Below are 26,726 nucleotides of genomic sequence, written 5' to 3'. Positions count from 1 at the left end.
ATGGAACAGAAAAAGCCTTTAATCATTGGGAATATCGCAGTGTACTTAGTCATTGTCTTTTTGCCTTAATTTTAATTACTTCCGCTTATTAGCTTCATATTCATTAAAGGCCATCCTTCATACCTACAGATCTGCAATTCATTGAGCTTTGCAGACGCTCGGACAGTTGCACGTCTTAAAAATGTATGCAATGGCGTTTTTACCAGACTGTCAGAAGGAGGTTAATGTTTTTTGAGCATATGTATGTACGAGTATAAAGACTGTATCGTTTATTATAAATACAGATAAAACCTGGTCTAACTGTTGACTTGTTTATTATTTTGTATTACTATGTTCTTAGGGTATTATCTGAGGGTATTTTTACGCCATATCTGATATAAGAAGGTTTTATATTTTGTTATATTACGGACTTTATGATGCCTTCAAAATTGTCTAGCAAAAATATTTCGGACAAGCCTATATCGAGCTTAATTTGAGACTATTTACCGACTCCTTGGTACGATTTAAAGAAACAAAAGGTTAATATGCTGCCAAAACATGTTATCAAGTATCCTCTTCATGGTTGCTCAATTGAGCATCTGGACATTTTGGATTCCCAACAATTTCTGATGCAACCGAAATGAGGGAGACAGCTAAAAGAATCAGCTAAAAGCCAAAGCCTATCGGACATTCATGGCGTTGAACCATCGCTAGAGCAAGTCGATAGGAATGCTCCATTATAGTTATATTGGATGTCAAAGTCGGAGTTGTCGTAAGTAACATGCCATTTTCTCTAAAAGCCCTCATTTGCACACCTCCTAAACTTTTTTAAAAACTAAAACATATTATTAGACTATGCCCAGATGTTTCGCTTTACGAATCATGTCTAATTGCGGTTCACATAGTACGTTTTTTTTGTGTAATGTCGTCTTGTTCGCAATCCGTAGTTTTTTTGTAGTATTTGTCCGAAATCGTTATTGTTACTCGGGCGGATTGGGTAAATTTTGTCTAAACCATATGCTTTACGCCGAGCTCCCAGAGAGAAATGTGTACCTTATTAAAGCACTAATTAAACACTAAAGGTATTTTTTACATAAAAATGTAATACCAAAAAAACGGCTAAGTGAAGTTGTATTATAATAAACGGTACAGTCTTTATATCCATTTCTTTGGCACGTTCTACAGCCCAAACGGCTGGATGGTTTTTGATATATTATGAGAGGTAGTTAAATTTGTCTGATTTGTGGTAGTGACAAAGGCTATATAAATTTCCATTGAGCAATAGAAAAATTTTGGGCAGTTTTAAATATATTGCGAAGCTAATTCGATAATAGAACAAAATAACTATGCAAATTATGAAGTGATTAAAGAGAGTCAATTTTAAAAGTTGTCCATGGAAAAGTGCACGTTGGAAGAATTCCTGGTAATTTCGTCTCGCTCTCTAGCTCCGTAAACAATTCGCTCCAGGTGTTCTTTAAAATAAATACATGAACAATGATGTCGTGGTTCGGGTCCTTCTTGTACTAATGAATTTCAGGTATAGGACGTATGTCTTGTCTACGCACGTACCTCCATAGATGCACTCGATCTCGTCTAACTTAGCGGAATCGAATTGCACAAATCTTGGCAGAGTGTCATCGGACATGTTTATCGTAATCAAAATTAAAATAATCATCGCTTGTTTTCATCAATGAATGAGCGCTAAGAAGGATAGTATTTTCTTCTTGCCTTCGAAAGTATCTAAACTTCCCTGCATTGCCTTGAACACTTAAAATTTTAAACCTTTATTTGAATTTGACTCGTGTTTAATGCTGGCTCCGATTTTACTCTGCTCTGCTCTGCACTTTAAAATGAATGGAGAAATAATAAGTTCATATCAATCATATCTCTGTTTACATTTTTTTGACAGTAAACAACAGTTGCTTGGTAACAACATTATGAATAAAGATAAGTCTTGACATACGAGGTATATGCAACCTTCTTAATGTTGTATTCATACCTTTAAATTGTACCAATTTTACAGTGACATCTGGTGACGTAGTTTGCACAATCGGTAGTCAACTTTACGCAAAAGTAGGTTATCGGATCCCACTAATGGAAATCGCCGCCATCTTTACTAATGTTAACTACATTCTTAAGTGTCGCCCCCCTGAGGATGACACCGAAAATTTACGTGACACGTAAATTGTTTGGTGCAAAGAGAATTGATTGTCATAGAGAGGTAAAGTCTAAGTAAAAAAACCGGACAATTGCGAGTTGGACTTGCCCACCGAGGGCTCCGTACTTTTTAGTATTTGTTGTTATAGCGGCAACAGCAATACACCTTTGAAAATTTCAAGTGTCTAACTATCACGGTTCATGAGATACAGCCTGGTGACAGACGGACAGACGGACGGACGGACGGACAGCGAAGTTTTAGTAATAGGGTCCCATTTTACCCTTTGGGTACGGAACCCTAAAAACGTGCCCCTTATATAAGTAGTATAGTTTAACATTCAAAACAGATGGCGCTGTGTTTTGCGGTCACTGAATTGTAAAACTTCAACTTTTGATAGTCATCTCGTGTACTTGTCAAATTCGAAATGTCTTAGATTATACACATCTTACTCAATAAATGTATCTTTGCTACCAAGCAAATATATATAGGTACTAGGTACCAGTATAGTATATACTATTCCAACATTGAGCAACCTGCCAAAGGGTTAAAACACTGCTTACAATACTTCCACTGTGGAACCAGTCACGGGTGAGGGAACAGGACGTACTGTGAGCGAGACTTTCAAAGAGACTGCGGTGTGTAATATGCATCGCGTGCTATGGGCCCGATTCGAACAATGATTTAGAGATGCGTTAGTTCTTGGAAAGAGATTGAAAAGATCGATAACTAAACGATATGTCAAAATTGACGTTAACTTTGATTCCGGTCTTATTTCAATAAGACATCAATAAGAGATGGTTTAGAGATCTAAGCAAGATCTAAGTGACTTCTCGAAAGCTCATAAACGTGATTGGTCGTGGAGCATACTTGTCAATTTTGACAGATAATTTGATACGTCAAATTATGAAAACGTCTTAAAAATGGCGAAGTCGGGTCAAGAATGTTTGTTTTTGTTATTTTGCTCGATGATAATATTTAAACTGTTAGCTTATACTGCAGTAAACTAACGTGGAAGTGTGCAGCTAATGAAGAATTAGTCTTGAAACCATTCTTTAGTCAACAGTCAACACCCGGCACTCCATCCATTGTGGCTATTTGTTAATAAAAACCAGCGATCACTTTACTAAAAGCAACTACGGGACAACTTTATCCCCTATGAGAACAGTTCCTGGCGAAATCGTCATTAACTAGGTAAATGGAAAACATAAATCTATATATCGTGCCCTCACGAAACAAAGGTTCTCCGAAGCAGATTCATCCCCTGTTCAAGCTAAAAGATGATTCGTTCGTGCTAAGTATCAATGGACTAGCAGACTTAGAATCCTAGAGGAAGGCAGCCTGGGGTCGCAAGAGTGTCACGACAAACTTTTGGAAGTGTTGACGTCGTGGTTGTTCGCGCCGCCTGGTTCCAGCTAGTTACTCATTTAGGTACACGTGGACTGTCAAGATAATAATTTTATTTGTGGTGATTTAAGATAAAGTGATAGTGCCTCTTTTGTTTGTGTTACCTCAATTACAGGTTTGCTATATGTAAGACTATCTAAAATTATTTTAATTCAGAAAATCCGTACACTGTCTTGTGATGACCCATTTAAATATAGGCACTTACCCATCAGTTAGTAACAAACTAAAAACAATGTTGCCTTGTATGACACAAAATTGCTTCTTTCCACTATCTGATTAGTTGTAGGTACATACATAATATTGTACACTAACTTGTCTGCTTATGAGTTACAAATTGTTTCATAATAACTCAATACCCTTATAGTATATACGAAAGTGATCAATATAGTAAGTTATAATGTTTAAATATTAGGCAAAATAATATTTTACTGAATAAACTCCAAATCAGATGAGCGGCCCAAACAGGTCAATATTCTAAGTTATAGATAGACTAGCTAAAGAATGGGTTTTCTCATCTTTCTTCTAATAATGATCTGTAGTACCATTAACTTACTTTGGTGGGTCCTAGTGGGAATGATTATTCTCAGTTGTTACCAGTAAAATATTTTAATGTTCAATATTCACAAAAATATATAACACATAAATATACAGTGAGTTATTTTTTCCTTTGAAAGCCGTTTCAGTAAACGGCTCCAGAACTGAAAAAACATTTTAAAACAAAAAGGTATGAAATTAATAGTTCTTCAAAAAACATTCTAACAATACAGCTACTTCATAATTAAGTTTCTAGTATGTTAATACTGATAATTAAACATTTCAAATTTGTTTCTGTAGTTACCTCCTTCTCCTACTCCTCTGGAGTTTCAGGCGTACATAGGCTACGGAGACTGCTTATCATCAGGCGGGCCGTATGCTTGTTTGCCACTGACTTAGTATAAAAACCTGTAGTAAAATAAGAACAAATCAGCGGTGCCACTATGGTTCTATTTTTATCACTTGTCACTATGCCCATCACTTTCGCACTTACATACATACTTGTTAGAATGTGACAGGCGTGGTGACAAATGATAAAGAGTTGACCTTAGCCCTACAGAGAAAGTTAAACTACAATCATTAGTCTTATCAGCGGTGGCATCATGGCTCCATTTTTATCACTTGTCACTATGCCTGTCACTTTCGCGCTTACATATTTGTTAGAACGTGACAGACATGGTGACAAATGATAAAGAGTCGACCATCTTAGCCCTACAGGTCTTATCCATTAAATAAGTGCGAGAAAATTTACTTATCTTAGATGAGTTTTCTGTTTATTTTTTTTCTTTGATGACTCATTCTTTGATAATTTATTTTGACATTTATTAGTGATCTCATGTGTAATATAAGAATTGCTTCATTGTTAATAATAATATAATATGTTATGAGTTATGATTATGAATAATAAGATATTATATGCTGTGCCCTTGCAGGGTCCATGTGAGACATTGTATATCATGTATAACATCTATACTGTACCATGGTTGCAATAAAGAATGATTATGATTATGATTTAGTACATTGTGTAGTCCATACTAATATTTACTGTTGAAAACAACACATTTGTTATTATTTATGATTGGATTTTATATTATTTATTTACTGGGTTAGATGTGTTTGACTGCTTTTTATCTGAACCAAAAACCCAATAATTGGTATAAAATAATAGTTTGTTATGTTTATTTAAGCAAGGCCTGTACTTTCAAGGTAGTAAATAAAAAATTAAAAAAGAAATATTTTTTATTTCTATAGTTCATAAATAATGCTCCTTTTGTGACCGATCAGAAAGACACTTTACCCCCAATTTTAAATTCTACATTGTAGTGCAGAGATTGTTAGCAGAAGTTGCTAAATTGCTACCTAGGTTTATGGTTGAAACATTCAAAATATTTTAGAGGATAGTGGACGACCACTTCCCCCATTTTCCTCCCTCAATATTGACATTATGAATAATATTTTTAAACAATTTCATGTATATTAACCATATATAGCTATGCCCCTTTGTTTTCCTCTTTTCGATTTATTATTATTAGGTATAAGATAGGAGCAAAATGAGAAGGTACTTAGCATCGCACGTTTACCCAGTATCACAGCAGTCTTGAAACAGAGACGCTTACGGTGGTTGGGGCACGTGCACAGGATGGAGCCCTCTCGTTTGCCACGTAAGGGCTCCTCTACACGATGGCCCAGCGTAGGCCAGTCCAAGGGACGCAGCTATGCGGTGAAATGAGATAGCAATATCACTTGCTCCCTCTAACGCATAAATGCGTCCCTAGGACTGGCCTACGCTGGGCCATCATGTAGAGGAGCCATAAGACTATCCTAAGCGAAGTAGCGCACGCGAAACGACCGGTTGGGCGACCAATGCTTCGTTTAAAAGATAGCGCAAAGCGAGATATGTTGTCCTTCCGGATCGATCCCACCAACTGGGAAAGGGAGGCTGAAGACCGCGAGCACTGGAGGAAGACCCTGGGAGATGGAGTAGTTGCACACGATGAAGCATGGCTTAAACTCCTTCACACTAGGCGAGAACTGAGACACCAGCGCGCTGTTTTCCCACCTTCGTCACCGGGCATGACATTCTCCTGCCCGCCATGCGGTCGCGGCTGCCGCTCTCGAATTGGGCTTACTAGTCATTTACGTAAGTGCCTTAATGTTATGGGCGCTGTTCAAACCATCATTTAATTGATGTTAAAGGCCAAATGATGTGGAACAAAATACAAATTCCATACAATTATCAAAAACACTTATAATATTTGAAAAATCTTAAAAAATCAAACAAAGGGGCATACGTATTATTTATATACATAAAAGGGTGTAGCAGGATAGCCTAGGAAAAATTGCCCCCAGCGATTTTGGGCCGAAACTGTAATCATACGATGCCTTTTGGGGAGGTTATACTCTGCACAAAGTTTCATCCCTCTGTTACCCCCGGGGGGTGAAAAACACCCGATTAACCCCAAAACTGTTTTAATTATTTTTTCCTAAACTATGAAAGTGACGAATTTCAAATTTCGTACAAATATTAATAAGACTAAAAGCTATGTGCTAAAAAAATATTAACCCCCTAACCATTTAAATTCTTGTAAAAAAAACAAAAATGAAAAAAGAATCATCCTGTATCTCAAGTTTGGCTCACGGTACACACACCATTTTTTTTTTTAATGTACCAATTTATATTCTATATTATATAAAAGTTTCATGGACCTACTCCAGAAGGAACATTGCGAAATTAAAATAAACGTACTATTTCGTAGCAACTAATCATTATACTCGTATCATGCTTAATACGCAACGTCTCGGACCCGAAACCAAGATAATTTTAAAAAACCGGCCAAGAGCATGTCGGGCCACGCTCAGTGTAGGGTTCCGTAGTTACTCTTCCGTCACAATAAGCTAAACTGGAGCTTTAAGTATAGTAAATTGTTAACCAAGGGATGAAACGGTACCTTTCACGCGAGTTAAACAAATAGGCAAATTTGCATAATCAGTACCTAATTAAAGTATGTCTTTTTACTATGAAGGGGAAACTTTTTGCGATAACTCAAAAACAGCTAAACTGATCATGTCCGCTATAGTTTTCATTTAATGTCTTTCTTAAGCTCTACTTCCACGATTTTTTTCATTTTTTTTGGACCTATGGTTCAAAAGTTAGAGGGGGGGGACACATTTTTTTTTCTTTCGGAGCGATTATCTCCGAATATATTCACTTTATCAAAAAATGTTTGTTGAAGACCCCTATTAGTTTTGAAATACCTTTCCAACGATACTCCACACTGTAGGATTGAAGCAAAAAACAAAAATTCACCCCCACTTTACGTGAAGGGGAGGTACCCTCAAAAAAAAAAATTAGATTTTATTGTACGACTTTGTCGGCTTTATTGATTTACATATCCATGCCAAATTTCAGCTTTCTAGCACTAACGACCACGGAGCAAAGCCTCGGACAGACAGACAGACAGGCAGACGGACATGGCGAAACTATAAGGGTTCCTAGTTGACTACGGAACCCTAAAAATGTTTTTATAAATACAAATGAGTTTGATTCATACTTCTTTATCCCCACCTTTTTCAAATCGGGCACGAGCAGCGCCAGCGGTCCGATCGCAAGCCATTGTTTATTAATAATGCAAGGCTCTTAGTGGGAGTTCAATGAATAGTACGCACCAAAGAGCCAATACATATTAATTTCGCAATGTTATTCCTTCTGGAGTAGGTCCATGAAACTTTTGTATCATGTAGAATATAAACTGGTTCATTTTTGAAAAAAAAAATGGTGTGGTACCATGAGCCAAACTTGATATACAGGTTGATTCTTTTTTTATTTTTGTTTTTTTTACAAGAGTTTAAATGGTTAGGGGGTTAATATTTTTTTAGCACATAGATCAATCATAGATCTTATTAATATTTGTACAAAATTTGAAATTCGTCACTTTCATAGTTTAGGAAAAAATAATTAAAACAGTTTTGGGGTTAGTCGGGTGTTTTTCACCCCCAGGGGGTAACAGAGGGATGAAACTTTGTGCAGAGTATAACCTCCCCAAAAGGAATCGTTTGATTACAGTTTCGGCCCAAAATCGCTGGGGCAATTTTTCCTAGGCTATCCTGCTACAATTGGAAAATCAATATATTTAAATTTTTCATTGCAATAATTTTCATATAATGTCAATTGTGCTGCGTCACGCTCTCCCCAAATAATCTTATTACATAAGTACTATATTACTTGTAATATTATTATTTCTAATTAAATTTAAATTACAAACTAATTCTAACGGATGATGGTCCGACCAGTACACGTCATAATGTATTTTTATACTCCGTATTAGTTTCCGTGCCGCTTCAGATACTACACAGTGATCCAGCCAGCTTTTAGTACCATTAATATCACTAACATAGGTGTATGTATCCGAGGCCACTCCTAGAATGTCTATGTCCGCACATTGCCATCTAACATCCGCACAAAAGTCTAACAACTCCTTACCGAATCGTCTGCCCGGGTGAGCGTTGAAATCCCCTAATATGAAGACGCAGTCTACCTGGCACTCCTCCACTATTGCCGCCATTTCCCCTAGGCATTCCGTAAATTCGGTAAGAGTCTCCGCAGAATCGACGGGCATGTACACAGAGAACACCAAGAGCGAACGATCCGATAACACTATCTTTACAGCAGCGAGTCGCGCACTTTTACAATGCACAATCGAAACCGATGTAAATAAACATTTCCGCCACAATAACGCCACACCGTGCACCGCCGTACGGCCTACCGCGTAAAATCCCAGCTCCAGTATCGACCGCCGATGCTACACCCTTTCGTAAAAATATTGTCACCGAAATTTAAATGCGACTTTCCTCACTCCAGTGAGTGAGACAAGCTTTCGTCATAATGATGATGCCTTTCATTCATGAATGTAAATAAATGTGGTTAACTTTACTTGATGTTTAATTTTATTAACCTTTAATAATGAACTCACTACTGAGGTGAAAAGTTGCGTGTCACACGAGAGCAGTTATTTTACATCTCGTGTTTTTAACTCCCTCGCTACGCTCAAGATTCTAACTTAGAATCACTCGCTTCGTGATGCAATTATAGAATCTTTCGCTTACTCAAAATCAACACTCGCAAGAAAAACCAACTTTCCTGTCTTGTTGCACAAATAACTATGTACAGTACATATGGTGCTACTTTACCGCACTAGTGCGAAAATTAGCGTATTACGTTACTGTGTCGAACATTTAAAGGCCCATATGTACTGTAAAACGTTGTACGATACATGTGCAAATAGGTAATTCGCAACTCGTGCCGATTTAAAACACTCCCTTCGGTCGTGTTTTAATTTATCGCCACTCGTTTCGAATTTCCTATTTTCGCACTAGTATCGTAATGTACTATTACAGTACATACGGTGCTACTATAGTGTTACGCACTAGTGTGTAAATTAGCACATTATGTAACTAAGTATGTCGAAAATTTAAAGGGTCATATGTACTGTAAAACGTTGTACGACACATGTGCGAATAGGTAATTCGCAACTCTTGTCGATTTAAAAGACTCCCTTCGGTCGTGTTTCAATTTATCGCCACTAATGTATCGTAAATAACTATTATACAATCGTGATATAATAAATAAATATTATAGGACATTATTACACAAATTGACTAAGTCCCACAGTAAGCTCAATAAGGCTTGTGTTGAGGGTAATTGGTTAGTCTTATTTGCAGGCAATAACGGACCAGCGTTGGACCAAAAATGTTACGTCATGGAAAGGGCCACTAGGGAAACGGGGTATAGGAAAACCTGTTACTAGATGGGAAGACGAAATAAAAAATATAGCTGGTCAAAACTGGATGCGAATAGCTCAAGATAGAGATGAGTGGAAAACTCTGGAGGAGGCCTTCACCTGTGAAGACGGGGTTCTTGCTACATATTAAAATTCATTTTGAAATAGTTTTAGAGCTGCCATTGGGAAGCTATAAGTAATTAAGTTTGCTTATAGTTTTTTGATGTTGGTTCTAAAATTATTTTAACTTAACTCTAAACAACAATGTTAAAATGTTAAAATTTCGCAAGAAATAAAAGGCTATTTTATTTTATTTATTTATTATTTATTTGCAGGTTCATACATTTGCCATTTAATGCAAGTAGCTAATGTATGAACTCGCAATAAACACTAATCAATGTATAAACAGACCCCAATGTCAGCCTCACATACCTGAATGGGCTGTGTGCCACACTTTCCCATGCTGACCTTACATGAAGTTGAATTGAACATAGGTACAGTTAGCTGCAAAAAGTATGTATCGAAAGAATTGTACTTGGTACTACACTCTTATTACGCTGCGGGCTTAGCATGGTCTTAGTTATCACGCGATATGGTGACAATCTTGTTGTTAAAATGACAGTTTTCTTCGATTTTATCGTTCACACTACGGTTGCAGACGATAATAGGAGTTATCCACATTTGACAGCGATAGATGACAATCGACAATTTGCATAACATGGTCGTCGGATAATTTGACACATTATCCCATTTTGGCAGTTCAATATAGTTAATTTTATCTACGTGCTTCTTAGGTCACGACAAGCGTTGTCGTGGATGCAAAGCTCATGAAAAAACCTATGTTAAGGTATAAATTATCAGTAAGTATCCGTTTTTCTATGATTTTATTGAGTGTTAGTTATTGAGTGTTAGTTAGTTAGTTAGTAGTGTAACTCCTCTGGAGTTGCAGGTGTACATAGGCTACGGAGACTGCTTACCATCAGGCGGGCCGTATGCTTGTTTGCCACCGACGTAGCAAAAAAAAAAAAAGTTCCGCTGCATATAATATTGTCAATATTTTCTTTGCAGGGATGTCGAGATTTTTTTTCTTCCAGCTCGCAACTGCTGCAGAGGAAAAAGAAAGAAGAAGGATTCAGCGACGATCTTTGAGGGACGCTGCAAACCCCTTTGATATGCCGGACGAAGAGTTCCGTCATATATACAGAGTACGAAAGGAGTTAGTGTTATATATTTGTGAAGAACTCAACGCCGACCTCCAGCCTCACAAGGGTGATGGATTGCCATCTCACCTTAAGGTAAAGCTATAATATTGCAGTGTTGCTCATATAGTACCAAAAGTTTGTATGTTAAGATACCGCACAATCACACAAAATTAGCTGATACAAATATTTGGGTGAAATTGTTGTTTATAACATAACAGAGGTGCTACATTATACCTTAAAATTTAAATATTTCTTAAGCGAAAAAATTTACTTAAATAATTAAGCTGTGTACAACTACTTAAATAAGATTCTAACAGCATTACATCTGCTGGCTGATGGCAATTATCAACACGGGACTGGTCAGGATCATGGTTTATCTATTGGTCAGACGACTGTAAGCCACAGTATCTCGAACAATTTGTAGATGCTGTGAACAGAAGGTATGTTTATTGGACCACTGAACTACTAGGCATCAAAAACTGTGAGAGTATACTAGGGCTATCTTAGTAGTTTTTACTTTTTTGAATAAGCATCAGTGTTGATGTGTTGTGTAATGAGATAGGTATTGTTTGATAGTTATGTTCAGGTAGTTAGTTACATTGGATACATAATCTGGAATTGCAATACTAGCTAGGTTTGACTAAGGTTAAGTTCTAAAACGTGCCATCTAAAATATGCTCCTTTTTACAGACTTAAAGACCAATGGATAATAGTTTTTCCTGGAACTGATCGGTCCCGACGATCAGTTGCCTCAGGATTTGAGGATGCATATGGTCTGCCAAATATCTTGGGTGTAGTAGACTGCACTCAAGTGAAAATATTTCCCACCTGTGCCACACGGAGTGCAATATCTGAATCGGAAAGGCGTTCACGCTCTTAATGTACAGCTAGTAAGTTTCAATTTTAGTTACAAATAATGATTTTTTTATATTAATCATAAAATCCTCATCACTGACCACAATGTATGTATATTATAATTAAATAAAGAAATATAAATACTATGGGACAATCTAACACAAATCGACTAAGATAATGATGTACCTAATCTAGATTGATTATAATAATTCATTAAAATAATAACTTATATGTTACTACTTGGTTGTCACCAATTCTCAAATAAGAATATAAATAACCTTATATCTTCAGATTGCAGATGTCAACTGTAAGATCTTGGCAGTAAACACGAGGTTTCCTGGCCGTGTGCACGACTCTTTCATATTTAACAATTCGTCCATTTAGGATGAATTAAGAAGATTGTACAATGGCCACATTGGGGAGTATTTCCTTCTGGGTAAGCAGAAAATTGTGTATCTGTACCTAGTGTAAATTTATTCGATGGGGAGACGTGACGTACGCGTTTGCGTTAACTGTCATTTTGTATGGAATTTTGAGTTTCCAAAACATCCCGCTTGGCGCGCTGTTTCTAAATCCCTTAGCACCACTTGCACCATTTCACTAACTCGGGGTTAACTGGTTAACCCTGGAGTTACCATGTTACCAGTACAATTTCACATTGGGTTAACGGTTTAACCGGTTAACCCCGGGTTATTGGAATGGGGCAAGTGCATGTTAGTAAATGTACTAAGATCACGACCACAGAATAAATAGTTCATGACTAAGTTAATATACCTATCATAATGTAAATAACCGGCCAAGAGCATGTCGGGCCACGCTCAGTGTAGGGTTCCGTAGTTACTCTTCCGTCACAATAAGCTAAACTGGAGCTTAAAGTGTAGTAAATGGTACCTTTCACCCGAGTTAAACAAATAGGCAAATTTGCATAATCAGTACCTAATTAAAGAAGTCTTTTTACTATGAAGGGAAAACTTTTTGCGATAACTCAAAAACAGCTAAACTGATCATGTCCGCTATAGTTTTCATTTAATGTCTTTCTTAAGCTCTACTTCCACGATTTTTTTCATATTTTTTGGACCTATGGTTCAAAAGTTAGAGGGGGGGGGACACATTTTTTTTTTCTTTCGGAGCGATTATCTCCGAATATATTCACTTTATCAAAAAATGTTTCTTGAAAACCCCTATTAGTTTTGAAAGACCTTTCCAACGATACCCCACACTTTAGGGTTGAAGCGAAAAAAAAAATTCACCCCCACTTTACGTGTAGGGGAGGTACCATAAAAAAAATTAAAATTTTAGATTTTATTGTACGACTTTGTCGGCTTTATTGATTTATATATCCATGCCAAATTTCAGCTTTCTAACACTAACGACCACGGAGCAAAGCCTCGGACAGAAACAGACAGACAGACAGACGGACATGGCGAAACTATAAGGGTTCCGTTTTATGCCATTTGGCTACGGAACCCTAAAAAGGCATAAGCAAGGGGGAAGTTTCGTTAGTTGTTCAGATGATTAAGTATTATGTAACCAAAAAATAATAATTTCAGGTGACTCGGGGTATGCTCTTGAGCCATGGCTCATGACGCCAGTGCTGAATCCTGCCCCGGGAAGCCCAGAAGCAAGGTAGGTACACGGTCTGGCACTGTCGCGTGCGCAACACGATCAAGCGTACCAATGGGTACCTCAAAAACGTATTCCGGTGCCTGGGCCACGACCGCGTCTTACACTACAGCCCGACGAAGGCATCGTCAATAATAAATGCATGTTGCGTAGTATACAACATAATGCAACATTATAGGTAAGTGAGCTTAACATTGCAGATTCTCATCAGTGATAGAGAGGTTAGATAAGTAACGAAATTTTCTTGTTTCGCGGTAGACCCTCAGGGCCTCCGCTAGCTGACGCGGACGCCCGCCGCGTGCGCACGCTCGCGGGTCCTGCTCCCAGGCCAATTCCGTCGCACGCGCCCGCGCCACTTAGCGCTATTCATACAATTTGTTATTAGACGGGGCGTCCGTTCGGATAATCCGCGTCAGCTAGCGGAGGCCCTCAGATTGTGATGGATTGTGGTAGTTGTGACCCCTACGCAGAGTTTCGCGTAATATTCCCTATTAAATGAAGATAAGGGCAAATGGAATAAATTTCATTGTTCAGCGATTGATGAAGAAAGTTTCACATTTTTACTCTTTATAGTGATGATTAGATTTCTTCTTTAAATTCTAATATTCTTACCGATGTTCTCCTTTTTCTTGCAGAAATGTTCCCGAGGAAATCGTAGGAGATATTGATGAAGACGCTCCTCAAGAACTTCCTCATCGTCATGCGCAAAACGGACTACTATTAAGAGTGGCGCAGGAAAAGCGTGCGCGTCTAATAAATACATATTTTGCTTATTACTATGTTTTATTCTGATACAAATACCTACCTAATATACAAAACGTAGAAAAATGCGCAATGCTTTAGATTCCCTTAACTTTGTTATGGCTACAGGAAAAATGGGAAAGAGTTAACCATATTATAAAATGTGTATGAACCAAATCCCTTTTTCCCGCTCTATGTAGTAATATACTAAATAAGTATGTATTTTCTTTCAAGAAATGTAATCAGAACATTATTTTACTAATAAAACACAGTTTTCAAAATCAGTAAACTTTAATTCCTTTTGCTCGGAAAACAAATAGGTAAAAACTCAAAAACGCCCCGAAAACCCCCATATAGCAAATTTAATTGAAATCATTTGAGCCATTTTCGAGATCACCGTAATCATTGACATATATCTAAGGACGGGCCTTATGGGCAATAAGAATAACCGGTCAAGTGCGAGTTCGTTTACCTCGCACACCGAGGGTTCCGTACAAACTTCAAATTTTCTCATGAAAGACTTGACCAATGTAAAAAAATCAATTTTTATTCTTAAACTTCGGAGATGAGAGAGGGGGGGGGGGGATGGTATTATTTTCACATTTTCCTTCATACGTAAATTTTTTTTTCACAATGAAAATAAAAAATTGTTTTGTAATTTTCAATTTGAGCTCTTTCAAATGATACCCCACTTGACCTATTTAACTAGACTTTGCAATTTTACCCCCTCTTCATATTGGGAATTTTCCATTATTAATACTTACAAATAAAATAAAATAAATACACATCCAATATGTTTGGGTCAGCGTTATTCATTACTATTCCAAATTTCACATCGATAGCTTAAGTACTTCTCGAGATATTTAGCAATAGCACCATAAGGGTTCCTTTTGTACCTTTTTGGTACGGAACCCTAATAAACATACGGTGTGTATTTTTGATATGGCCGCAAACGTAAACTAGACGGAGGGTGCGAGGACAGCGCTTAGCTCAGACGTCTTCCTCTTCCATTATAACTGTGTTTTCCAAGTTCTCAATAATCTCGGTGTCCTCCAATGTGTTAATACTGGAACAATACCAAAATATAATTTATAATAATAATTAAGAAGTGGGTCCTTTATTCAAGGTACGAGATATTAACGGTGATTACTTTTGAAGCCACATCCATATATGTGTGTAAGTTGAGTCTCTCGAGCAACTCGCAGATGGCGTTGCAATCGTTTAAAAAACATGTCACTAGGTACAACAAACCCAAAGGAACAAAACCGACATTAGACGATTCGATGGTAATCCCAGCCAGTGTAGACGTGCCTCGGCCGAGGCGGCGCACTAGGGCGAGGAAAACGCGCGCTCCGCCTCGTCCGAGGCACGTCTACACTGGCCGTTTTGTGCGTGAGGAAGTTGCCTGGCGCGTATGCTCGCTCTGTGTGGACCCGGCTATTTGAGTTACTTTTGTTTGGTGACTAACTAATCAAAGATGAAATAAGATTTACCACAATTATGAATGAGGAGTAGAAATTCACGATAAAAAAGCTATGCATTTGACATTTCGAAAGACCTCCGTCTACACTAGCACCCCTAGTGGCGAAATTAAACGCGGTAGCACTCATTCGGGCGTTAATAATATTGTATTCCAAAGGCTCTCATACACGAAAATAAGATCTTGCTCCTTGGAAAGGTCAGAGGATGAACCTATAATTAGTCAGGTAGTTCAACCTCAGGGTAGGAGTGCTTGTTCATTCGTTCGCGTGTTATTACTAGTACATACTACTTAAACAATAAATAATACGTTTATTTGTTAGTTGATATGAGCAAAGAAAATTTGAAATAGAGGTGGATTGTCAATGAAAATTTTGTAGCTACAGCAGATTTACTGCCATCTTTAGGCACACGATTAAAACTTTTAGAACGCCATTTGACTTTGATCCTTATTCTTTTACTGATGTGTCAAATTTGTTAAATATCAGAAAGGGGCGCCATATTACCGGGCATAACCCGGCCCGGGCCTTTGATCTATTAGATGGCGCCACTTTTTGATATTTAACAAATTATACACATATCAGTGTACGGATAAGGATCAAAGTCAAATGACGTTCTAAAAGTTTTAATCATGTGTCGAAAAATTGCAGTAAATTTACTGTGGCTACAAAGGTTTCTTTGAGAATCCACCTGTTTCAAATTTTCTTTGATATCAGTATTAAAAGTCTTACCGATTCGCCAACAAGTCGTGCCCCTCCTTCAAAACACTCCATTTTTGTTTCTGCGCCTCATTAAAAAATTTCAGTTCGTTCAGGATATCCTGTCAACATAAAATATGTTATAGCAAGTTTAAACTAAGTGGTATCACAGAGCACATAATAAATAGCGCCATCTACCACAATGGAGATTATCTGTTCTACATAACTACATTTACTTGTTCCAGCTCATACTAAAGTTGCACAAGAAAGCCTTCATATACCACTGATTTCTTACGGGCTCCCCGTATACCTACTTATTGTGGGAATACAGAATTTGAGTCAAACATATCCATACACAATTTACGGTATTAACAGCTTTATATCTTATTTCTGTTATGATAACTGACTCACACAAAATATAACTATAATAAGTTGTCAAATTTTATGAACATTTAACTATTAACAACAACCAACACCAGATTTGACTATTATGATACTACCAAACGCTGATATATACCGCACACGAATGAGAAGCTAATAGGTTACTTAGGATTGAATAAGTCTAGTGTTATGAAATATATTAGTAATAATAACATTGCCGTGTACCGTCCAGTCAAACATATGACCATGGTCAAGATTTCAAGATAAATAAAATTCCAGCCTTTCAATAAAATGCATGTTAATTATAAGTTTCATAATAACCCTCTTATGGGTAGTTGGTGGTGTTATTTTATTTAAACGGCACTGTACGATACGAGAAATCCCGAAATGTAGATTTTGCGATTGCTCGCGTATATATATATTTATTATTTGTATGTTTTATCAATACAAATAAGGTCAGATGGGGTAAGCGAAATATGGAGGCAAGAGAAACACTTGTAGGGAATGGTACGTCAAGTATGGAGCTTACAGGCTTTATGTATGCATTCTTACTGCCAAGTTACTGTTTTTCTTGTCCCAAGTTAAATAAACAATGTTTCTCGTACTCAACCTGATCTTAAAACAGAATTATTAGTTCATAAATTAATTAATTACTCTTAAAATATTATCATGCTCATGCTGCAGATGATTAAATTGTGCTGTCGAAGGTGCCGGTTCCGTCGTGCGGTTGCGGGGCAAGTACACAGCTCTGTGTACGTGGATACGCGTGCAGGGCGCGGATCCACGTACACAGAGCTGTGTACTTGACGTGCAGGCAGGACAAGACGTGCGGGTTGGGCGGTTATTGCGGAACGAGCGAGAAGGGCGGGACGGGCATAGCGGGCGGAAAGGGCGGCAAGAGAGGGACGTTCGGGTAGTCCAGGACTTGTGGGCAGTACTGAATGCGTGGAGCGTATAGGGCTGGCAGAAGGAGAGGGAGACGAGGACAAATGAGAGGTGGAGAAGTGGGGTTGTTCGCTGAGCAAGGCCGCAGTAACGGTGGCGGTTGTTGGAACAACAACGAGATTTTCAGCAGTGGCAGAAAACGTGCTGCCAGCCACACTGTTCCCAGCACCCGAAAACTCAACGTAGTCGTCAATCTGAGGCAATGAGCACATGCAAGTTTAAAATATTTGTTATAAGAATGAAAACAAGCAAAAGATTGTAAAAACTTTTACCCGACTATGATTTTTTTCTTAACTATAGCACCTCTTCCTTGTCCAAAGTCAGTTAAATATTATTATGTAGTCTATGTCACCCCATAAAAATGAACCTATAAACACCTCATTCACCAAAATTGATTAGTAATTTATACACAACAAAAACATACCGGCATATATACGGCATCCATACGTAGACTGCTAAAATCATAACCCTTCCCATTCTCATACTCGGGTAAAAATAATTCCGGTTAAACCAAACCAAAAACTTAAAAAGTAAATATATCTGAAAATGCTAGCTTCTGCAAGGGTGGGCACCAGCGGGGAGCAGGTGCCCACCTAGAGAATAAAATCTGTTGTCATTTATACATGATTAGCCGGGTCCACACAGAGCGAGCATATGCGTGAGGCAATATTCTCACGCACAAACTGGCCAGTGTAGACGTGCGCTCGGGCAAGGAAAACGCACGCGCCTCCTCGGTCGCTCTGTGTGGACTCGGCTATATAAATTCAACAATATTTATACCCATAGTCATAACTGCATGCGATTATGGCAAAATTAATACACTAACTATACTTATTAATAGTATTAAAACAGCTTTTACAGTACAGTCAGCGTCAAATACTTTGTAGCAACCAAAGTAGCCAAATAGTTCGGTACACCATATATTTAGTATGGTGTACTACGAAGTATTTGACGCTGACTGTACATATGGTACTACTTTACCGCACTAGTGCGAAAATTACCATATTACGTTACTGTGTCAAACATTTAAAGGGTACCTTATGTACTGTAAAACGTTGTACGATACATGTGCGAATAGGTAATTCGCAACTCGTGTCAATTTAAAACACTCCCTTCAGTCGTGTTTTAATTTATCGCCACTCGTTTCAAATTTTCTGACTTGTTATTATATGCCGATACTAAAATATAATAATAATAATAACAGGCCTTTTCATCTGCGTGAGATGTTTTAAGCAGCATCCTGGTAACGACACTTGCGTTCGTGGCTGTATAGCCCTATGCGAGAGAGGATCCCACGTCCACACACGCGGCAGGTGTATGCTTGCCCAGGTGGGCGAGGGTTGGAGGCCTGCTCGTGGCGCCTCATACGTTTCTCTCTTAAAGAGGTAAACCAGGCATCGTCGTGTGTGGCTTGACCATCGTGAATAGCACGACGCCATACGGGTCGGTCTTCGGCCAGTTTTTGCCATTGGTTACATGTGATATTAAAAGTAACCATATCACGCTTGACGCAATCTTTGAAGCGCAGCATTGGCCGCCCGACCAGTCTTTTTGCGTCTGCAACCTCCCCTAGCAGGATTTGACGTGGCAAACGAGTCCGTTCCATTCGATACACATGCCCAAGCCACCTCAGTCGTCTCTTCTTTAGTATGGCTGTGATACTATGGAGCTGTGCCTCGCTTAGAACAGACTCATTTGTCACGCGATCCTTCCATGTGAAGCCAAGTATGCTCCGCAGACAGCGCATATGAAAGGAGTTCAGCCGGCGTTCTTGTTTTGCGTAAGTTGTCCAGGATTCCGCTCCATACAGAAGAGTGCTTAGGACACACGCTTGGTAAATAAGCATTTTCGTTTTTACCGTAAGATGTTTGTTGTCCCAAGCCCTTGCAAAATATACACCATTATTAAATCAAGTGATGATTGTATGAAACTTCAAGCTGATCTTGATAGACTGAGTTTATATTGTTCTATGAATGAACTGTACTTGAATGTCGAAAAATGCTGTGCCATTACATTTACAAGAAAACGCAATAAGATAGAGTATAATTATTCATTAAACAACAAAAATTTAAGGGTTTTGTCTGAAGTGAAGGACCTGGGGTTAAATCTTGATAGCGAACTACAATTTATTTCACATATTGACAAAATTTCAGCAAAAGCATACAGAATGTTGGGATTCATTTTCCGACAAAGCAGGGATTTTACAAACCCTAAGACTCTGCAACTTCTCTTTAACGCATTTGTTAGGTCCAACTTAGAATACGCTACTACAGTCTGGAATCCTCATTTCAATGTTCACATTAACACAATTCAAAAAATTCAGAACAAATTTATCAGAACAATGAAATTTAATATAAATTTAAATCTTTTTACCCTGACAATTTCTCTCTTCAACCCCGTAGAGAAATTCGAGATCAGATATTTTTGTTCAAAATCATACATGGCCTTATTGATTCTCCCAATCTTTTGTCTAAAATTTCAATTCGATGTCCTGATCGGCGAACTCGCTCCACAAACCTATTTGCAATTAACTTTGGTCGTACTACATATGCAAGAAATAAGTTCTTAGCTAGAGCGTGTAGAACTTATAATGAAATTTTTTCTGATATTGATATATTCCATTTATCATTACAACAGTTTGTTTCTGTAATAAAATGTACAGCTAATAATAATATTGATTAGTTACTATATTTCAGCATACTTGCCAATTTGTTAATATTGTTTTCAACAGTTTGAGTTATTTGAGTTTTGCATGTTTTGATATTAATGTTAATTTCTGAGCAACATAATTGTTATTACTCATTAGTGGAAACTGTTTGGCTTGTGGATGTGTAATCTGATTAACTATGTGTGTTGTTTTTGCCTGTTTGTTTCCCAAAGGTTTAATTAAATAAATAAATTAACTATTTTTCGCACTTGTATCGTAATGTACTATTGCAATACATATTGTGCTACTTTACCGCCCTAGTGCAGTAACTAGCACTATACATGCATATATTGAAAAGTGCCATATGTACTGTAAGACGTTGTATGTACAATATACATGCAAAAAGGTAATTTCCTACTTTTTGCACTTGTATCGCAAAGTACTTTTAGAAACTACTTAGCCTGACATTAACTCAACAGATACAATAAACAAGACACAATAAACTCTTCATGGTCTTAGTTTAAGCAAAGAGAAATAAGAAAGCTTAGATTACTCACTTCATAAATATTATTAAGAAATTAAAATCAAATCAAATGTTCGACGACCGGTTTAGCCTAGTGGGTCACTACAGCAAAACTATACATATTAAATACCTTTTTTAGAAAACATTATAATAAGCAACTGACTCTTTGACCTGCATTATCATGACCTCAGTAATCATTAAGATGTTAATTTTATTAGTTATTATACTTCATTTTATTACTATGCACAGATTGCACTGTAATTTCATTCAATATTATATAATTATAAAAAAGTGTCTTGTTTAGGAAGACTTCTATGCGGACTAAGTGATGGAAATCTTAACTATGGGAAGCATATTTACTTACCACTTTCCATGCCTGCACTGACTTATTGGGCCCGTGCTCCCTTAAGGCCTGTGCAAGGGCCTCCCATTGCGCCTCGTACCTCTGGGGTCCTTAGAGGCCCGTCAAATTCCCGGTTGGCGAACCGGGTGTGCTGTGACATGTATTCAACGAGCAGTCTAATTTGTGCTGCGTTCGAGCGACTGAAAAAAAACAGTCACATAAGTTAACGATCAAAGGAACTGGCAAATAGCTATATTTTTCTGCAAATAAATTCTTTTTGTTTTGTGTAACTTACATTTTTGGATTTTTGGGTGGCATCCTTTCAAAAGTGGTAGCGGCGGTTTGGCCAAACACTTCACAGTAATAACACGCAAACTGCCGATAAAACTTTTCAAGTTGTCAAAATAGCAAACAACGGAACAACATAAACGGAAAAGGCTTTAATATTTCCTGAGGAGTAGTGGGCAACATATTTTCATCACTGTGATCACTGTCACACATTTTTATTTAGTATTATTCACGGTTTCACTCACAAAACAAAACTTTATGAGTTTTCAAACTTCAACAATGACTTCAACGCAGAGGAATACTCGTGGGCGTCCGTTGTAAAAAAAAATGTTTGTGTTTGCCTAACAATCACAGAACAGAGGGCCTACCGTGAACCACGTTCGACGTGTTGCCTCCCTGTCATACTTACGTACGAATTTATAAGTGCGACAGAGAGGCAACACGTCGAACGTGGTTCGCGGTAGGCCCTGACGCGTCGCAGCAGCGTGCAGCGTGTTTAAGTAGACCGAAGTATGACAGACGCCGCGACGGTATTACATTTCGAAACGCCACCGTTGGCAAATTTGCATTGAATTGAGTCTCCTTAAACAAGAAATATTTTATCGAAATATGTGAAGTTCTATTTTCAACATTTTTATAGTAGCGATAAAATTCGGTGGTTTTCCGATTAATATTATTTAGGAACGCACCGTAAATTTTATACTGCGTACTCAACTTGAATTTGCGTACTATTTTTAAGAGGTGCACGTAACGGAACGCAAAACCCATCTGGCAACACTGACTAAGATCTTTCAAAGATATTCTAACGTCAAAGTGACATTGGTCATCCGAATCGTGCAGCTTCTGTCAATTATACCACATACAAACGATATCTAATTGAGAACTTATCTATATCTAAACCAGAACTTAACGATCTCATATCTTTTCCGTATTGCATTTTTCGAATAGGGCCGTATATCTATCGACGTATAGCTTTCATACTTCAGCCTTACAATGCATCAGGGCGTAACCAGCCTAAATATATCCTAGTTACATTACACATGTATCCTTATTAAGAGTGTGACAAACGTAGCTATGAATAATATACTCGTAGATGGTCGTAGTTAAATATGGAGGTAACCCTCTGTTAAAATAAATTCATATATTGCCTACTACGGCTAGAATAAAGTACCTAAGTAAAAACTTTGGGCACTTTTATTTTTTGTTACCAATATATTTTAAAAACTTTTCAATACATATTTGTGAAAGTATATATTTGTTATTTTCGTAAAACTGTTACAATTTTAAGGGAAACATGATTAACATAAAATATCGTGTAACTTGTACTCTTATAGACTATAGTCGGTTTTATCTAACCGACAAGCAGAGTCGGTTGGTTATTCAAGTAGTACAGGTTACAGTAATCATAAAAAGGAATTCCTCTAGACTAGAAATAACTATTTTCATGTCAGCAGCTCGAACAAGGGTCATTTGCTGCTTAAAAACAGTGAGAAAAATCGCATTTTGCTCACCGAGTGACACAAAATAACATTCAAATGACCTTTATATTTGAATATCATTTCAAAGTGCGGGGCCTAATACAAGTTCGAAATATTTGGATTCTATTGTCTTTGTCCCTTTCACGTCATTAGCAAAAAGAAAGAGACAAAAAAAGTGCATACGCAATTCAACGGTATATTGACTGTTTATAATAGATAATGAAATAAGTCAGACCGCATCGTTCCAAAAATCCAAAACACCCGACGAGTCTTCGTTCGGAATAATTAATTAATGAAATAAAAGTTTAAAATTTAATAAAAACACCATATTTTACGTATTTTATTATACAACAAAACAATGATCTTATAAATTTTACCCAATTGTTACGAAAAGTAAATAATTCTACATTTAACGATCTCTACTATAGTTGACAAATTAAATAGTAGTATCCGCAATTCGGACCGTATCTTCCAAAGTTTATTTTACAAAAAAAAGTTGTCGATTGAACTGTCAATTGATGTTCGTTATTCCATTATTTCCGTATTATTTTATTGAATTTTTTTTTTTGCTTGTTTTATCGCGGTAATTAAACTTGATTGTTAGAATATCTTAAGAAAACATAAGTGAAAAATATTGATGAAGACGGATTACACTTTTCCAGGTTGTATTTTTACCTTCCAAATATGTTATCACTGCTGACGTCAAAAATTTTGAGTCCCTTACTACGCTCAATATTCTAAATTATAGAATCTTTCGCTTGCACGGGACTCAAAATAAGCACTCGAAGAAATATCAAACTTTGCTCTCTTGTTGTACAAGTAAGTTGTTTTACTTGTAGGGGAAAAAGTTGTTGTTTAACCCCTCGTAACGCTAGGCTCGTGCTTGTGGAATCTTGAACGTTGCGAGGGTTAAATAAACTTTGCTACCGAGTGAAACACAAATATTTTCACCACACCATTGCGAGGAAAATACTATAAAACGTTACAAATCAGATCAAATATTTGCAATTCAAAATCATAACTTAAGAGTCAATACTGCCAGACAACATGAGGAAGTACCGCAAATATTGCATCGATTTACTTTGCCATTCTTGTGGATAAAATGCAACTTTCTGATCCGTTTTTGAAGCAAAAAATGAGCCTTTACAAGCAGATGTAGTGAATGTGAAGCAATCTCCAGGTATGCCGTACAAAATTGTAACTGAATTAAATTTGTCATTTATGTTAAATCAACACACCAGCTATGGAAAGTCGTGAAATTGAATATTTGTATATCAAATTCTAATATCCCCTCGGTTGAAACGTAAACGTCCGCAAATTTTATGGTATGGTAATGAGTTACCCGCTGCTGCGCACAAGGCCGACGTAAATCCAGCGAAATGTACATAAAATATAATTGGATGTCTCGCCTTCTCGCTTTTGGACTGGGGATATTGGGGCCTCGCACCAATGCTGACGCCGATCCTTAGCGCTTGCCAATAATTATATCACCTGTAGATCTGAAAAATATAAAACAACATCATTTATTCTTATACTGCTAGATGCCAATTCAAACTTACGTTTTGACATCAATATTTTTTGGTATAGTAGTGGTACTTAAATATTTGTAACGTATACATAAGTATAAGTAGCTTTCTGACCCTATTTTGTATACATAATCACCATAACAAGCCTTACAACTTATAGTTATCGTTTATTATTTTTGTATGCATAGTTTTGCATAATGTAATTTTGACAGAGGTGAATATATTTTTTTAGTCACCCGCACGAACGATGTAAAGGTGTATTTTAAATTCATTACACGCAATATAATCCGTTTACATAGTCATATTTCAAGGTGTTATATTTAATTATGAGGAGTATTGCTGAAACATTATTTCTATTTCTTACGTACATCGTACGTACGTGGTGGTTAGTTTGGTTAATGGATAATGTTGCAGTATCTATATTTGAATAAATAATTTTATCCCACAACTCCAAATAAAAGGAAATTTTGCCCACATTCAAGTCGTATGCAATCCTAGCTTATTATTAATGAACAAACGGACTGTTATGTCATTTGACATTCAATCTCATATGTCAAAGTTAGCAGGAAGTGATCTCTATGCCGGGTAGACGCATATATAGATTGATTAGTTCCGATACAATTTTACTTGATATCTCATGTTAAGTGTGTAGTGTGGGGAGTATTAACTGAAAATGTCATACCGTCAACATATTCACTGCTAGCGCGAGATATGCGCTACGAGCGTAGCCGGTAACACGGTTTTTCCCCTTTGTATCGAAAAGGGCCAACGAACATAAAGTAAAAGCACTTTATATCTGCTTTTTATTTAATAACAGTGCAAATATTGTTGCTTAGCTATTATTGACAAACAATACCAAGAAGCCACTCTACGCTTTCATTCGCTGAAATCCACAGCTTACGTTTCATTGCCCACCCATTCCGTTTCGTTCCCGATTAGCCGATCGATCTTCATTCGACGTCAGAGACGACTTTGCCTCGAACTCTAAAATATCTAGCCTAACTAGTCCGACTGCAACTCCCAGGCCTTTCTGCAGCTTAAGGCCCATTGAGCTTTGACGTGGACAAATAATGAAGCGGGTTTCATCGAAAAAGTAAGGTTTGCTTGAAATATGTACTTATAAATATTTTATAATAGACAGCTTGTTAAATAAACTATTGGTGAGATGATTTGACATAACGTGTATGTGTTTTATGTTTTTAGTATGTTATCTACGCAAGTATTCGCTTTATACACAAAAATGTTCGAAAACAAATGGATAACGGATGATAATTAATCCTTAAAAATATGTACGAGTGTTGGTCCGAAAATTATTTCTATGCGCATTGTGACGAATATTTAAATGCTCATTATGGCCATGAAATATACCAGGTATAGATTGTAACAGGAGCAAAAAATTTAACTGTAGGCTGTACTCCTCAAACTGACCAACATTTGTTCAACAACTTTTAAAAATAACTTTTTTTTGATTTTTAGAACACTTTAAAGTTTATTCTAAGACGCAATGTATTGCGAAATTTGTTAAGTTTAAAGCGTGATAATCAACGTCAATTACACTGATAACAGCGTACATTGAAGGTAATATTTAATTTGTATGAAAAATAGGAAGTCTAAAGAATTCATAATTTTCAAAAATCGCTGAACAAATGTTGGTCAGTTAGAGGAGTACAGCCTACAGTTAAATTTATTACTCGTGTTACAGGCCACTCCTGGTGTTTTAAATATTGCGTACTTATAGTTTTTTTTTACTTAATGTTATTTTATGACGTTAAAAATTACTCAGAAAAAACGGTTATTTTGGTGACAATTAAACGTACTGGTGACAATGAAATCCTCTAACTTAAATTGCCCAGGCTTAATTATTTAGTTACTTCTGCTATTTTTTAAATATCAGAAATCACTATTTTTTATGAAAATACTAACTGTTGCCCCCCATAAAGTCCTAATTACATTAACTGAATCTTAATAATTTAGATGTAAAAAGCGTTTCGGATGCGAAGCACCTAAAAATATAATAATTATTTAAACAAATATAAATACTATCACATTGATAGCACACATGGAGTTACTGATCGCCACGACTATTGGTTAGGCTTCGAGACGTAGAAATACAAAATAATATTGTCAAAAATTACCCCATTTCTA

At 37.0% G+C, this 26,726-nt stretch overlaps 1 protein-coding gene and 3 long non-coding RNA genes across 9 annotated transcripts in view; 3 read left to right on the top strand and 1 right to left on the bottom strand.

Moving 5' to 3' along the window:
* Positions 1-26,726, top strand: part of LOC133519756 (cAMP-specific 3',5'-cyclic phosphodiesterase) — a 588,515-nt gene that overhangs the window by 51,019 nt on the left and 510,770 nt on the right. The window lies entirely within an intron of this gene.
* Positions 11,603-12,854, top strand: LOC133519755 (uncharacterized). Its single transcript, XR_009799669.1, has 2 exons — positions 11,603-11,944; positions 12,201-12,854. It is a non-coding gene; the product is annotated as an uncharacterized LOC133519755 (long non-coding RNA).
* LOC133519754 (uncharacterized) lies at positions 13,209-14,305 on the top strand. Its single transcript, XR_009799668.1, has 2 exons — positions 13,209-13,710; positions 14,168-14,305. It is a non-coding gene; the product is annotated as an uncharacterized LOC133519754 (long non-coding RNA).
* LOC133519753 (uncharacterized) lies at positions 14,546-22,532 on the bottom strand. Of its 2 annotated transcripts, XR_009799667.1 has the most exons (4): positions 21,585-22,532; positions 21,311-21,489; positions 16,484-18,954; positions 14,546-15,339 (listed from the first exon to the last, which is right to left on the bottom strand). It is a non-coding gene; the product is annotated as an uncharacterized LOC133519753 (long non-coding RNA). The 2 variants fall into 2 exon arrangements; XR_009799666.1 differs by having other exon boundaries at positions 21,311-22,532.

This window comes from Cydia pomonella, chromosome 7, assembly GCF_033807575.1.
Source record: "Cydia pomonella isolate Wapato2018A chromosome 7, ilCydPomo1, whole genome shotgun sequence".
NCBI classification, from domain to species: domain Eukaryota; kingdom Metazoa; phylum Arthropoda; class Insecta; order Lepidoptera; family Tortricidae; genus Cydia; species Cydia pomonella.
The sequence above is the reverse complement of the archived record's forward strand: the minus strand, read 5'-3'. Positions and strand labels throughout refer to the sequence as shown.